This window comes from Acinonyx jubatus, chromosome C1, assembly GCF_027475565.1.
Source record: "Acinonyx jubatus isolate Ajub_Pintada_27869175 chromosome C1, VMU_Ajub_asm_v1.0, whole genome shotgun sequence".
Lineage (NCBI taxonomy): Eukaryota > Metazoa > Chordata > Mammalia > Carnivora > Felidae > Acinonyx > Acinonyx jubatus.
Window position 1 is genome coordinate 6,834,155 of NC_069381.1, and position 15,534 is coordinate 6,849,688.

The 15,534-nt window shown below is 44.5% G+C and overlaps 1 protein-coding gene across 4 annotated transcripts in view; it reads right to left on the reverse strand.

Annotated features, from left to right (window-relative positions):
• Positions 1-15,534, reverse strand: part of CLSTN1 (calsyntenin 1) — an 87,487-nt gene that overhangs the window by 47,951 nt on the left and 24,002 nt on the right. The window lies entirely within an intron of this gene.

Sequence of the window (15,534 nt, forward strand, 5' to 3'; positions counted from 1 at the left end):
GCACCAAACAGCTCCCTTCTGATTGCTTTCTTCATCTATAAAGAGAATTACACTGCTTTCAAAAAGATCACTTGATGTGTGCCCCTTCTGCCCCTTCTCATTCCAGAAACCTGGGCTGGTCGTACTAGACCAATAAGGACATAATAAATAACAGCTGAATGTCCTGAGAAATTGCCAGCACGTCATCAGCAAATCCTAGACGATGTTATGTTTTGTTTGCAGATTCAATTTTGAAGCTTGGGCCATCAAAAGAATCTGCAATTAAGGAATGCTGCCACTAGGTGGCGTCTGGTCCCTGGGATTACAGGGTGCAAACCACCAGACTTGGATGAAAAAAATCCAGCCCTTTCCTCCCCAAAGGAGCGGAATGTGATCTGTTAGCGGGCCCTTTGTTAAAGATGGTCTGCACAGAAAAGTGGCCTAAACTATGTAAGTATAAAATCTCCAGCTGATTCTTCTTTTCCTCAAAGACATTCAGAATAAGCAAAATATTCATATAGTTCCAAAATCAAAATACAAAAAGGCACAGGTTCTCGCAGACTCTCCGAAGCCCTGCCCTCAGTCATAAATTCTCATTTAAATCATACTATCCCTGGTCTTTCGAACCAGCCTAATGTCAAAGGTCCTTTCAGCTTCACAGCCCACTGACTTTGAGTTTGTCCCAAGAAATCTTTCCTGAATGTCTATTATATGTAAGCACACTGCTTACGCATGCTTGGGCACTGGGCTCTGGGGAATCAAGTCCCAGTCTCTCGGGGAACACAAACATATCAATGACCATCTACATTCCAAAATGGTGTGGCTATAATTAAAGGGTTATACAATGTGGTAAAAACAAAAACAAAACTATAAAAGGGGACTCACTCAGTCTTGGGAACTTTATGAGTCAGCAGAGACCAATGTGGCCAAGTAGCCACCATCTCAAATGTGGCCATGCCCTGTGCCAGAGGGCAAGGGTGGGCACGTGGAAGGGTCTTCTTGTGGGACCTAACCTTCCACGAAGAGGGGAGACATGGCTCCTAACTCACTGAAACAGAACTAGTCACCTGGCCCCACCCAAACCCTCCAGGGTGGAGGGTGGCCACCCCACCACGTGTCTGGAAGAGGGGCTGGAAATGCTAGATCGGCTCTAGGATCCATCGGAGAACAAGCGGAGACCTCCCAAGGACATCTTTGAAGAGATCATCGAGGGCTCTTGGATGGGAGGGAGTATTGTGAGCAGTGTGTGTGTATCAGGTACAAAGGAAGTGGGCACAGGGCACATCCTGGAACTCGCAAGACTGGCAAATGCACGGCTCTGAGACTGGAAGGAGGTGCAGCTGGAGAGGGGCCTGAGTTACCATTTACGGTGAGCATCTCCCTTCAGTGCTACACCGAGGAGCGCTCTCGATTCCCTAAGGCGGCAAGATGCTGCTAAAAGTTGTAAATGGTGCAGTCTGGTCGAAAAGGCAGGAACCTTGGGACCAGACAGAACTTAGTAAATTAATGAACTCTGTTTCTGACCTACTCTGTAACTAGGTACAGATTAGTTCACCACCCCCTGCCTATTTCCGCATCGTCAGATCAGGAATGGGGACAACCTTCCACAACCTCGCTTTGAGGATTAGAAACAACATCAGCGAAGGGCCCACGCTGTGCCTCCCACACAGACTCTCAACAAATATTTATTGATAGATTAATTATAAGCAAGAGCTGTCAGCGCAGAGCCCGACGCGAGGCTCGATCCCACAAAGAGTGAGACCATGACCTGAGCCAAAATCGAGACGTGGTTGCTTAAGCGACTGAGCCACCCGGGCGCCCTGAAGAGGAAACTTTTTACTTAACCAAAGGAACACTGCATGGAATTTATGAACAGTAGCTCCCCTTTTCGGCTGACGGTGTTCCTAGTGATGCTTTTGGCTAATACCGCATCAGTTTTTCTCTGACTTTGTAAAATACATTTTGTAATCACTCTTAACTTTTTTTCTAAAATGAGACACTTCCGAAGCATCTCTAGACAAAATCAGTAAGTGCGGGTTTAAGGGCTTCCTCACAATTCCAAATAAATTTAATAAGAAGGTGCTCAGAAAATCTCTGTATATTAGATACCATTTAGCTCAGGGATGCCCAACCTCAGCGGGACTGCCGTTCTGCGCCAGAAGATTCTTTGCTGTGGGGCCGTCCTGAGTGTTGTGAGACGTTCAGCCGCATCCCTGGCCTCCGTCCACTAGGTGCCAGTAGCACCCTCCCCAGTGGTGACAACCCAAAACGTCTCCAGACATTACCAGGTGTCCCCTGGGGGCAAACGTCCTCCCGGGAACCCTGGAGAACCACTGACATCTCCGTTTCCTTAAGGAAAACCACGGATTTCCACTTTAAAACCACTTGCAGACTTCAAAATAGCCAACTTCATAATTTATGTGCATTACATTACAGTGAAGCTCATTTTTAAAATAAAACCACGTTTCTGTGTGAAATGAAGCCTGAAATTAACCAAACAAGCCATTAATCTTGGCGCGGTTTGTTCACTCGTCACGTGACAAGCATCCCGCGCACTGTGCACTGACACCCGGAACGCGCGCGGGGAGCACGGTCATCTTACAGCAGGTGGGGATGGTGACCTGCCAGGAGACACCGGCCGGTCCCTCAAGTCGGCCCCGGGTGAGGGCGGGCACTGCGGGTCTGCGCTGGGCGCGGGCTCCCCATCAGCCACACCGGAAGACCAAAGGGCTCCCCGCGGTTCCACGTGGCCAGGAACACGGCCGCAGGAGATGCCACGAGGTAAAACAGAGAGGAAGCGGGAGCGGAACGGGAGGAGCCTCGATGTGGTTTCCCAAGTTCAGATCTCACAGGATGCGCAAAGTGGGGAGGCACCGAAGGAGGCAGCGGGGTGAGACCTGACGCCGCCCCCGAGGAAGGCCGTCTGCCTCAGAGTGGAAGTGACAGGAGGGGCAAGCGTGGAATCACGGAGTCAGACGTCAGCTACAGGGGCAAGACGAGAAACAGTAAGGGGCCGAACCCAGGCTGTGGTTTAGTGTCTTGACATCTGCGACACATGATGATGGGGCGGCTGGTCCCCTCTGGGGATGAAAGGTTAAGAGGGACAACAGGACTGGGGAGAATCCAGGGAAAGGGCTTCTTTTTCCTTTCTTTTATCCAGCGGTCCATCCATCCGTCCGTCCTTACTTCCTTCCATCCATCCACCCATCCACCCACCCACCTGCCCGCCCATCCATCCGTCTGTCTATCTGTCCACCCACTCATCCATCCCTTCACCCACCCATCTTTACCAAGCCCCAAGTTGTCTCCTAAGTGCTGAGGAGACAATGGTGAATTAATGGGTCCCTGCCCTTATAGCTTAGGTTATGGTTAATTAAAATAGTAATTTTAACCATATTCTGGAAAAGAATTCTTAGGGAGCAAAATCACACTTTCTATAAAACCAACTTTTCAGGGATTAAAGGGGACTTCTAATCATTCTTTCAAAATCCAAACAAAAATTTTTAAATTGTGGAGTAAAATACAACATAAAACTTACCATCTTAACAATTTTTATTTTTTTAATGTTTATTTATTTATTTTTGAAACAGAGAGAGAGAGAGAGGAAGGGGCAGAGAGAGAAGGGGCAGAGAGAGGGAGACAGAGAATCCCAAGCAGGCTCCCTACTGTCAGCACAGAGCCTGATGCGGGGCTCAAACCCACGAATCATGAGATCACGATCTGAGCCAAAACCAAGAGACGCTTAACCAACTGAACCACCCAGGGGTCCCCATCACCTTAACCATTTTTAGGTGCGCCGTTCAATGGTACAAGGTACATTCACACCGTCGTGTAGCCATTACCACCTTCCATCTTCAGAACTCTTTTCCCGCAAAACTGAAACTCTGTCCCCATTAAACAATAATTCTCCATTACCCTTTCCCACAGCCCCTGGCCATCATTCTCCTTTCTGTCTCCATGAATTTGACTCTGCTAGGTGTCTCAAATAAGTAGGTATTTGTCTTATGACTGATTTATTTCAGTTAGCGTAATATCCTCAAGGTTCGTTCATACTAGAGCATGTATCAGAATCTCCTTCTCAAGGCTGAACCATTCCACTGTGTGGAAAGGCCACACCTTGTCTATCCTCATCCATCAATGGACACTTGGGTTACTGCTCCCTTTGGCTACTGTGAGAAATGCTGTCATGAATAGGACAGGTCTTCTTAAGACCCTCCTTTCAACACTTTTGGGTACGTACCCACAAATGGAACTGCTGAACCATACAGTACTTCTATTCTTAATTTTTTGAAGAGCGGCCACACCATTTTACATTCCCACCATCAGCGCACAAGGGTTCCAATTTCTCTCCAATTTCATCCTCACCAACACCTGTTATTTTCTGGTTTTTGATAGTAGCCATTATATGGGCGTAAAACCAAACAAGTTTTATGTCAAGTAATTTTATCTTTGTATATTACCTAATATACAAAAGTATAACAGAGTAACGAACCCAGTGTGCCCATGACTCACCCACTACAATTATCAACACAGGGCCAATCTGGTTTGATTTATACACCATGCCCACCACCAATTTCAAATAGTTTGAAACAAATCCCAAACTTCCTATCACTTCACCCCTCAATATTTCAACATACATTTCTAAAAGATAATGACTCTTTTTAAAACCATAATGACATTATTATCTTAAAAGTTCACAAAGTAACATCAAATTTAATAGTATCAAATATCCAGTCAGGACTCATACTTATCTGATTATATTGCTAGAGCAAATGATTTAACTCAATACATTTCTCTGCAACATTTCATCGTAAAGTCTACTTGCTATGAAAGAAAAAACTTTAAATAATAATGCGTTCATGGTTTCCACAACTTCCCCAACTTTTTTCACCATTAAGTATGTCTACTAATTAGGTTTTTGTTTTTTTTTTTTTTAATCACAAATGGGTATTAGATTTTGTCGAATGTTATTTCTGCTTTAATCGACATGATCAGGTGATTTTTCTTCTTTAACCTGTTGATATGGCAAATTACTGGTTTTTTAAACACTGGAACAGCCTTGTGTTCTTGCAACAGATCCCATTGCAAGAACACCATTGTCTTGGTGTATAATTCTTTTCATACACTGTTGGACTTGCTCTGCTAATGTTTTACTGAGGATTTTTTTTTTCTAACAGCTTTCTTGAGACTGTCATTTTTAAACGTCTTTCAGTAATATGTTTCAATTCATTTCTATGTTGACCTGAAAATTCTACTAGCTTGAGGAGCACCTGGCTGTCTTGGTCAGTGGGGCGTGTGACTCTTGATCTAAGGGGTTCTAAGTTCAACCCCCAGGTTGGGTGTAAAGATTTAATAAAATCTTAAAAAAAACAAAAACAAAAACCTACTGGCTTGAATATATCCAGTTTTGTATGTTCAACACCAAATACAACATGTATTCATGGATCATCAACTATGTTCCAGGCACTCTGTTTGCTCAATCTTGCTTACCATTAAGGCTAATTTTCTAAAAAAGATCCAGCTACACAATTAGGCAAGAGACAGCAACAGTCACGACGCTATTTTTGAGAAATCAGAGTGTGATGACTTCAAATGTGCTTTTAAAAATCAGGATACAAAGAAAAGCCAAGCGGAATGAGTGTTTCTGATATTAAGTCTGGCTTAAATAGAGCACCCCCAAGCTCAAAGGCAAATAACTGGAGAACCGTTAGGGAAGTAGCCTGACCTCCTAAAGCCAAGTTCTAACTTTTTCAGACCACAGACTCTTCTGAGAACCTACCGAAAGCCACAAAACCCCTCCCAAGGAAAAAATGCAAACATACAAAACACTTGGCAGAAGGTTTTCGGGGCTTCAGACTCTGGCTGAAACCAGTCCAGGTTAAGAATCACTATTGTAGGGGAGCCTGGGTGGGTCAGTCAGCTGAGCATCTGACTTCGGCTCAGGTCATCATCATCTCATGGTCTGTGTGTGTGAGCCCTGCATTGGGCTCTCTGCTGTCTGCTCTCAGCACGGAGCCAGCTTTGGATCCTGTGTTTCCGTCCCCTCCCCCCCGCCCACCCCGGCCGCCACCACCACTGCCCCTGCCCCTCCCCTGCTCAGGCATGCTCTTTCTCTCAAAAATAAATAAATAAACATTTTTTAAAAATCACTATTCTAAGACATAGTGAAATCTCTTAATGACCTTCAGAAATCGAGCGTCTTCATCTAGCGCCTCACTGTAACTAGAGATCAAATTGTAACACTAGGTCTCTTATGCCCGTGGTTCTCAAGTTGCACTTGTCTTGTCGTCAGCAGCATTATCGTAACAGTTCGAAGGCGACTTCCCCAAGTGCTACCCGGAGGAAACAGACCAGGGAGGAAATACAAATCAAGTGTTGACACTGGTGTCGTATTTCTAGAGGACTTAAAGGCTAGTGACACAGAAGGGTAGAAAGCAACAAAGAAGTTAATTTGCAGCTGAAATGACAGTCTACCTTGAATAATGGTGAGAAGGAATAAAGACAGAAACACGGGGCACCTGGCTGGCTCAGTCAGTTAAGCATCCAACTCTTGATCTCAGCTCAGGAGTTGGGCTGGATATCGGGGTCGGGAGTTCAAGCCTCATGTTGGGCTCCACACTGGGCCTAAAGCCTACTTAAAAATAAATAAATAGGTGGGGTGCCTGGGTGGTTCAGTCGGTTAAGCGTCCGACTTCAGCTCAGATCATGATCTCAGTCTGTGCGTACAAACCCCGCATTGGGCTCTGTGCTGACAGCTCGGGGCCTGGAGCCTGCTTCGGATTCTGTGTCTCCCTCTCTCTCTGCCCCTCCCCCGCTCATGCTCTGTCTCTCTCACTCTGAAAAATGAATAAAGGTTAAAAAAAATTTTTTTTAATAAATAAATAAATAGGGACGCCGGGGTCGCTCAGTCAATTGAGCATCCGACTCTTGATATCGGCTGCGGTCACCTCATGGTTCCTGGGATTGAGCCCTGCATCGGGCTCTGCACTGACATCGCGGAGCCTGCTTGGGATTCTCTCCCTCTCCCTCTCTCTCCGCCCCTCCCCTGCTTGTGACTGCACTCTCTCTCAAAGTAAATATACATTTTAAAAAATAAATAAAAATAAAGACAGAAACACTGTGCTTTTATTGAGAATAACAAAACAAAACAATAACTTCCAAGAGGGTTGATTCCCTTCTTGTTCCCTAATTAATTGCAGAGATGCACATCTTTGGGACACTAGTCAGCAGGTTACCTAATCAAACACTCTCCCTCCACTGTGATGAGAAAGATGAAACATAAACTAGACAAATGGGTGGGTAAATGGATGGACGGAGAGATGGACAGACAGATGATACAAGGATTTCTTTCTTTAAAACAAGTTCTCTGGGTGATGGCTATTGAGAAGGGCACCTTTTGGGATGAACACGGGGTGTTGTATGGAAACCATTTTGACAATAAATTTCATATTAAAAAAAAAAGTTCTGTATGTTCCACAGAGGGGTCTGTGAAGCTCCACTCTGTGGATGCAGAGAGTAAGTGGTCCTAAGGCATCAAGGATACATGGTATATTTTACTCACTGTTATCAGCAAAACGCATAGACTTTAAAAAAGTCTTTAACAGATTTTTTTTGAAGATTTTATCTTTAAGTAATCTCTACACCCAATGTGGGGCTTGAACCTACAACCCCGAGATCGAGTCACATGTTTCACCGACTGAGCCAGCCAGGTGCCCCTTCAATGATCTTTTGTTAGTGTTTACGTTCAAAGAGGCTACACCTCAGTTACTTATTCTCTCATTTTTCTACCACCCAGACTTTCATAAAAAGTTGCATTTCATTTTCCAAAGTAACTCAGTATCATATTCACAAACTTTTCTGGCAATCAAATCAAAACACTTCACTGGCACAAAGTGCAGAAGTCAATTACTTTTCTCATCAAGTGTTGTTTTACTCAACATGAAGATTTACCACATAAAATTAACAGGCCAGGCACCAACCCAAAACAAAACCAGCAAGTCGAACAGTAATTTGACGTGTGTGTTCCACTCTTAGTCTCCCGAGCTTCAAGAACAACTATCTCTCGTATTAACTGAGAGCCTCCCTTTAATGTCACAAACGTCACGTGGCAGGCAGCCACTCCACTATGGGAACCTTGTGTTCAGCTACGGCAAGATTTCCAAAGGCAAAAACTCTTGCATAACCCTTCCAGAAGCTCCAAAGATGACGGGCAATGCGGACAGGGAAGATAATCCTTGGACTTTTAGGAAAGAAGGGGTCTCCCTCGGGCTGTGGCTGTAACGGCAGGAGGGCACCTTCGTCGCAGGATCCCGCTCAGGCCCCAGTAATTAACACCCTGCGGCCATCTTTGCTGCCCTGGAGCCAGAGGCCCTGCCCTTAGCTACAGTATCCCTGGCAACAGAGGAGGCACTTGGCCTGACTCCCACAATACCCCAGAAGTGACGCATAAAGATGGGTGCCTGAAAGAAAAGCACTGTTTGGCTGGTCTACATCCCCAGGGAACTTGGGGATCTTCTTTGATCAACATGGGAGGGGGCTGGGGTAGGTCCAGAGGGTCCTGTGAGTTTTTCTCGAGCTCTGTTATCTCAGGTGGTGGATGTTCATGGAGGAATACTGAGTGGTTGAATTTCAGAACTAAGTTTTCTGAGCAGGAGTGAAAAGGGAGGAAGAGCCAGAGGTGGAGAATGTGTCTTCCTCCCCCAGATGTTTCTCTCTGCAGCAAGTAGAGGTAGGAAACTGGAGACACTATATTGATTAACATGAGGACCCTAACGGAGGGAGTCCAAACCAGAGAGTAAGGAATGGGCCTCAGTTTATCGGCCACAGCAGTGCTCCCTGGCCGGGTGGGAGGCCGAATCCCCTAGACTTCTTCCATCAACTATACCTCCCGGGCCCCCACCCTGGAGTCTGAGTCAGTCAGGCTGACCTGGGGCCAGGCAGGTTTGTAAGAGAACATTCTCTAGGAGATTCTGACGCACTCCCCAACAAAGAACAAACGTATCACAGGAGGCTCATGAATAGAGGCATTCAGAGAGTTTCCTCGTTAGAGAAACTGGGTAATTTTCACTTTTGCTCTCTTAAATGCCTGCTCGCCCTGTGTACTCCCCCCCACACCTCTCCCACTTCCGAACTATTTCGGTACAGACCTGTCTTTGGCTTCGCTTTTCTAGGACACTTACTCATAACTGGTTCCAACTATGGCCACTGGCCCCTTGCTTATTTTAGTGCAAGAGCCCCCCCCCCCCCCCGCCTGAAGCAAAATCATCTCATGCATGACTGTTAATTCTCACAAATGTAATGTAGAGCATTTCTCAAAGCAAAGCAACGCAAAATCGTGAAGTTTCTCTCCAGTATCAATCCACTGCCTTCCTACATGTGCTATCCCCTGGCAGGCCAGTTTCCAACGTGTACAGACGCCCCCACCCCCATCAGTATATGCCTCCAGATTTTCCTAACCGCTTCATTTTTTTCGTTTTAATTTTTTTAAGTTGGGGCACCTGAGCGGCTCAGTCAGTTAAGCGTCTGACTTTGGCTCAGATCATGATCTCACGGTTCATGAGTTCGAGTCCTACGTCAGGCTCTTTGCTGACAGCTTGGAGCCTGGAGCCTGCTTCGGATTCTGTGTCTCCCTCTCTCTTCCCTTCCCCTGCTCATGCTCTGTCTCTCTCTCTCAAAAAATAAAACATTAAAAAAAAAAAACAATTAAAAATAAATAAAGTAAGTAAGTGAATGAAATAAGGGGCACCAGGGTGACTCAGTTGGTTAAACGTCTTACTTCAGCTCAGGTCATGACCTCACAGTTCAAGGGTTTGAGCTCCGTGTCGGGCTCTGTGCTGACAGCTCAGGGCCTAGAGCCTGGAGCTGCTTTGCATTCAATGTCTGTCTGTCTGTCTGTCTCTCTCTCTCTCTCTCTCTCTCTCTCTATCTGCCCCTCCCCTCCCCTGCTTGCTCTCTCTTTCTCAAAAAGAAACATTCTTTTAAAAAACCACGTGATTAAATAAATAAAACTTTTAAAAGTTTATATATTTTGAGACAGCATGAGTGGGGGAGGAGCAAAGAGAGAAGGAGAGAGAATCTCAAACAGGCTCTCTACGCTGTCAGCGTAGAGCCTGACTCGGAGCTTGATCTCACGAACTGTGAGATCATGACCTGAACTGAAATCAACAGTTGGACGCTCAATCAACTGAGCCACCCAGGCGCCCCCAGATATTCCTGACCTCCTCATCTGCACCAAATCAAAACTTACCCGTTGCAACTGTCCACGTCTCACAGTCCTGCTAAGACTGGGTGGCCGGTCTGAGAACTGAATAGTTGGGTGCTAATCAATGACAATGACTTAAGGTGCCCACACTTGCATTTTGCAAAGACCTTCAATGCCTTCATACAAAAGCGGAAATGGAGGCAAACTGCAAGCCGCTGGAGGACGGTATTTTTGGAACAGAGCCCTTTCACGCCTCTCAGTTCATAGCTTATGTGCATGAAGATGATTCAGAGCACATATATTTTTATGCAGTTTTCGACAGAATTAAATATATAACATGACAGCAACAAATTCACTGCCCAGACACGATCAGAACATTTCAAGTTGTTGGTTTGTACCCATCCATTTATCAATTAACCCTTAGACTGCCAGTCAATCAGAAATCTAGTTACACAACCCAGGGGAGGCCACGAGTTCCTTAAATTTCCTATTTTGCAATGTTATCAGAAAACACAGGCCAAGTCTGCCCTCTGCTTTCTTCTTTATCATTCTCACATTTGTCTCGAATTCAAATAGGACAGGGCGCTGTCCCGAATCGGAACATAATAGTCTGGTGGTAATTTCCAAGTTCTGTGTGGTTTTTTCAGTCTCCTGACCTTCATCTACAATGGAAAACTTTATCATATATAGTTCAGAAAATGCCACCTAGTATTAAAGACCTGCTGACATTTGTTACCAATGCGGAGTTAACGGGCGGTTACCCAGCCCCAAAATACCATTGAGAGTTGACTAGAATCGCCTAATAAATCCAGGACAACTGGTCAGAAAAGTGAAGATTCTGTCCTTGCTCCCTATTTTTTTTGCTCATTGCTTACATTCTTACACTACTCACAGCAAGATAAATGTTTTTGCACAAAGTTCTTACGTTACATAAAAACCAATGTAACATTTTTATGATGATAAACACAGAAAATAAAACCGCCCGATCTTATCCTGCCACCGTGTTTCTCAAGAAGCACGTTTAGAGTAGAAAGAGCAGAGTCGATACAACCATGAGAGAACTCAAGGCCAAGACTGGGGAGGACACACAGACAAAGAACTGCACACGCTTCTCCTAAGCTACATGGGGGGTTAAGGGACGCTGAGAAAACTCATGAACAGAACTGCTAACCTACAGTACAGTTTAAGAAATGTGCAAAGTACATCATATCTGAATTTTCAGAATGGGACAAAGCTGGACAGTTTAAAACTCTTTCAGCGAGTTGGATGGTGATCATGAACAAAATTCTAGATCGGTCTGGTAATATTATTCACAAGTACGAGTGACCCACACCTTTTCTCTTGTGAGAAGGTTATTGGGAAAGCCATGGGGATGCTGGAAAGAGTAACATCAGGCACAATTTATGAAGTCCCAAGCACCTCCATACAAACTCTGCTTACCACCACTCAATGGAAACTCTAGAAAAAGTGAATTAAACTGGGACAAGGCATCTGGCGAAGACTTTCATTTCTTTGTGACTAAGAACAAGACAGCAAAATGGAAAATGGATGGACATAAAGATGGGCGGACTTACAATGGGTTTAATCACACCCCAAAAGGACTGCGTAATGAACCTGAGAAAACCTAGAACGGTCTCTCATAGCCTTTCAAAGGTTCATCCTTAGTTGGCTCTTTCCAGCCTTTACATCAAATTTGAGAATGAACAGATGGAATGTGGAGTCAAGATTAAAAAATCACTTGACAGAATGGGGTGGTGAGTCACACACAGCAAAATGAAATGTAATGGAAAGGAATGGAAAGATGTGCACTAAAACAAAACCTCAAGCTAGAAGATGAGAAGCATGGTTCAACACCAACATGGGGGAAGAACTCGGTTAAATAAAGTTGGTGTGACAAGGTACGTGACAAGCACAGACAAGGGGAGCTAACCCCACGCCACCCCAACTCTGATCCTATGCGCAGAACTCTATTAAACCCTCTGCCTCCTCTGAAAGGTAGTATCTATGCCATGGAGCACTCAAGGAGAAAGAAACCAGACAGACTGGCAGAGATTTTAGAAATAAAGTCACAGGTCCTACAAAGAACAGCTGAAGGACTAGAGGATGCTTCACTTTCAAATGTAAATAGTCAATGTGTGTGGGGGGGGGGGAGGGGGGAGGGGCCATAACTCTCTGCAGACAAGAACGTAAAATAGTTCAGGGCATGTTTGGTGATTCCTCAATAAATCAAAGAATTACCCTATGATCCAATAGTTCCACTCCTCAGTATATGCCCCCAAAACTGTTCCAGGTACTCAAATACTCATACATTAATATTCAGGGGGCGCCTGGGTGGCTGGGTGGTTTAAATGTCTGACTTGAGCTCAGGTCATGATCTCACCATTCGTAAGTTCAAGCCCCACGTCGGGCTCTGTGCTAACAGCTCAGAGCCTGGTGCCTGCTTTGGATTCTGTGTCTCCCTCTCTCTCTCTGCCCCTCCCAAAAATAAATAAACTTTTAAAAAATGTGGTGGTATATTATTTAGCCATTAAAAAGAGATGGGGTACTAACACATGCTACAATGTGGACGAAGCCTGATGTAATAAAAGGTCACATATGGTACAGTTCTATTTACATGAAATATTCAGAAAAGCTAAATCCAGAGATGGAAAGTAGCTTAGTGGTTACCAAGGACTCAGGGGAGAAGGGAATAGGAAGAAACCATCTAATGGGTATAAATTTTCCTCTGGGGTAATGAAAACATTTTGGAAGTAGACAGAAGCGGTGGTTACACCACACTGCAAGTGTACTAAATGCCACTGGACTGTATACTTTAAATTGTGACACTGAGAACTTCTGGCTTCTGGTCCAGCATGTAATGAGTTTACAAGTCACCATTTTGTCCTAACAAGTAAAAACCTGAGCAAACTGAAGTATCAGCAACTATTCTTACACCATCAGAGATGTGATGTCCCAGGGCAGACCACTGCCCCCTGAACTGCAGTGACCAGATAGATACAGAGAGAATTAACAACCCATCTGAGCAGAACCCTAGGCAGGAGCCAGCGCCCAGGGAGGAGAACCTGAAGTGCTACCTGATGAAGAGCTGGGGGCTCAGCGTGGGTGAGTCTAAAAGGTAAGAACTCCAGGAGGGCCCCATCACCGGGGGGGCCCCATGCTTGTGAGTTCTATCTCCAGGTGCCCTAGGAGATACTACACAGTGAATATCAGAGAAAAATCCCCCCATGCTCCCAAGGGAGGATAAGGAGAATAACCATTATGAAATATACCAGGGCATTCTTTACAAGGTCTGCCCACAGGAGGAACTATTTTATCAGACCCTGACCTACCTGGAGGAAAGGAGATACCCAACTCCAACCCACCCTCGCCATCCAGTCCCACTGAAGTGGGGAGAGGGATGACTGAGAGGCACTGGTGAGGCTCACGGTCCCAGGGCGCAGGTTACTAAAAGACTGAGACCTAACAGAGCACTGGGAGGCACCCTTATACACCTCACCACCACCTCACTGAAGGTCTGCTCACTGCAGTTCCTTTCACCCAGCACATCCTGTCCACTGTTCAACAAAAAACTACAAGACATAAACGACAACACAGTTTGAAGAGACTGCACAAACATCAGAAGCGCTCACATACGGCAGGAGTGTTGGGATTATGAGACCAGGAGTTTTTTTTAAACTATGATTAATATGCTAAGAGCTTTAATGGAAAAAGTAGACAACATGCAAGAACAGATGGGAACATAAGGAGAGAGATGAAAATTCTATGCAAGAATAAAAAAGAAATGCCAGAGATCAAAACCTACAGTGTAATGGAAATGAAGAATATCCCTCAAGGTCTCAATCAGACCAGACTGGACACAGCCAACGAAATGCTCTTGAACTTGAGGATATAACAACAGAAACTTCTGAAACTGACAGGCAAAGAGAAAAAGACTGAAATAACAAAAGAACAGAATATCCAAGAACTGCAAGATAACCACAAAAGGTGCAGTATGTGCACAATGGAAACACCTGAAGGAGACAGGATGGAAGAAATACTTGAAACAATGACAGAATCTTCCCCAAAGACAGCAAACCACAGCAGCTCAGAGAACACCAATCAGGATAAATGAAAACAAAACAAAACTATACCTAGGCATATCATAATCAAACTGCAGATAATGAAAGATAAAGAAAAAACCTTGAAAGAAGTCAGAGGAGAAAACATTTTTCCTATATGAAAGCAAAAAATAACCTTCAATTTTGCAGAATTCATGCAAACAAGAAGAGAGTAGAGTGAAATATTTACTGCTAAGAGAAAAAAGCCCACCAACCTAGAATCTGAATTATCCTTCAGAAATGAAGGGAAAATGAAGACTTTCTCAGACAAAAATTGAGAGGATTTGTTGCCAGCAGACCTGCCTTGTAAAAAATGCTAAAAGTTCTTCAGAGATAAGGAAAATTATGTAAATCAGAAACTCATATATAAAAGAAAGGAAGAGCAATGGAATATGAATAAATGGAGATAAAATAAAAACTTTTATTTTGGGGGGTGCCTGAGTGGCTCAGTCGGTTAAGCATCGACTTTGGCTCAGGTCATGATCTCGAGGTTTGTGAGTTCGAGCCCTGCGTCGGGCTCTGTGCTGACAGCTCAGAGCCTGGAGCCTGCTTCGGATTCTGTGTCTCCCTCGCTCTGCCCCTTTCCTGTTTGTGTTCTCCTTCTCTCTCTCTCTCAAAAATGAATAAACATTTTTATTAAAAAAAAACAACTTATTTTTCTTACTCTTATTTGATCTAATAACAGTCTTTCAAAATAATAGCAACAATGTATTTAATAGTGTGTGTGTGTTGTGTGTGTGTGTGTGTGTGTGTGTGTGAGCTTTTATATGCTTACGTGTAAAGTGAATGACTATAATAATGCAAGTGACAGGAGGGAAGAATCAGGAATACGTTGTTTTTATAAGTACATGCACTATCTACAGAGTGGTATAGTGATATCTGAAAGTGGACTTGGGTTTTACCTGTAAGAGTACAGTGGAAACTCTAGGACAATCACTTCAAAAAGTGAAAAAGGGAGGCACCTGGCTGGCTCAGTCAGTTAAGCGTCTGACTCTTCATATCGTCTCAGGTCATGACCTCACGGTTCAGGAGTCGGGCTCTGCATTCACACCACGGAGCCTGCTTGGGATTCTCTCTCTCCCTCTCTTTCTGCTCCTCCCCTGCTTGCGTGCACACACGCGCACGCTCTCGCTCTCTCTGTCTCAAAATAAATAAACTTTAAAAAACCAAAAACCTGGTCTGTCATTTAAAAATAAATAAAATAAAAATTAAAAAGTTAAAATAAAAAGTAAAAGAGGAAGTATAATTGGTGTGCTA